This window comes from Lolium rigidum, chromosome 4 (genome assembly GCF_022539505.1).
Source record: "Lolium rigidum isolate FL_2022 chromosome 4, APGP_CSIRO_Lrig_0.1, whole genome shotgun sequence".
NCBI classification, from domain to species: Eukaryota; Viridiplantae; Streptophyta; class Magnoliopsida; order Poales; family Poaceae; genus Lolium; species Lolium rigidum.
In genome coordinates this window covers 101,183,786-101,184,526 of record NC_061511.1, presented here as the reverse complement: position 1 = coordinate 101,184,526, position 741 = coordinate 101,183,786, and positions in this window count along the sequence as shown.

Sequence of the window (741 nt, the reverse complement as noted above, 5' to 3'; positions counted from 1 at the left end):
TGCTTCGTAAGGCAACGCTTTGGTGTGCAACTTTGTGATGAGTGGACACCAATACAAGTAGTATCCTACCTAGTTGATGATATCTATCCTTAGTGGCCGACATTTGTGAATACAATCTCCAAACCCCAAGTTAAGAAAAACTTCTCTTTTCACAATAACAAGAGAGTACGAGGAAGGATGTGGACGAGCATTTGGCATGCTCCAAGCTCGTTGGGGTATAGTTCGCCACCCTTCTAGAATGTGAGATGTCAACCAAATGTGGGAGGTCATGGTTGCCTGTGTTTTCATGCACAACGTTATTGTGGCTGATAAGTGTGATGATCAAGTACATAATTTGGAATTCATGGGACCTTTGGTCGATCCCGAGCATGCACCGACTAAGTTCAAATATTCTCATGTTCATGTGTTATGGTGGAAATTTTATCGTTTTTTTAGGATTCTCCAAATTTTAGTTTTAACTCTATGTGAATTGTGTTATTTTCATGTTTGAATTTTTGTCTCGTTAATTTTTGCGTTAAAATATGTTTAGTACTCCCTCCTTCCTAAAAACTCTTCTCAACCTTTTCTAGATTCGGATGTATATAGACATATTTTAGTATTTTAGTTATAGATACATTAATATCTAGAAAAAGTTGAAAAGCTTTTTATGGAACGGAGGGAGTAGATGAAGTACGCCAAATATGACAAAAATGAAAATGGAAAAAAGCTAACAAAGTGTATGAGCAATTTGGGGTAGTGGGG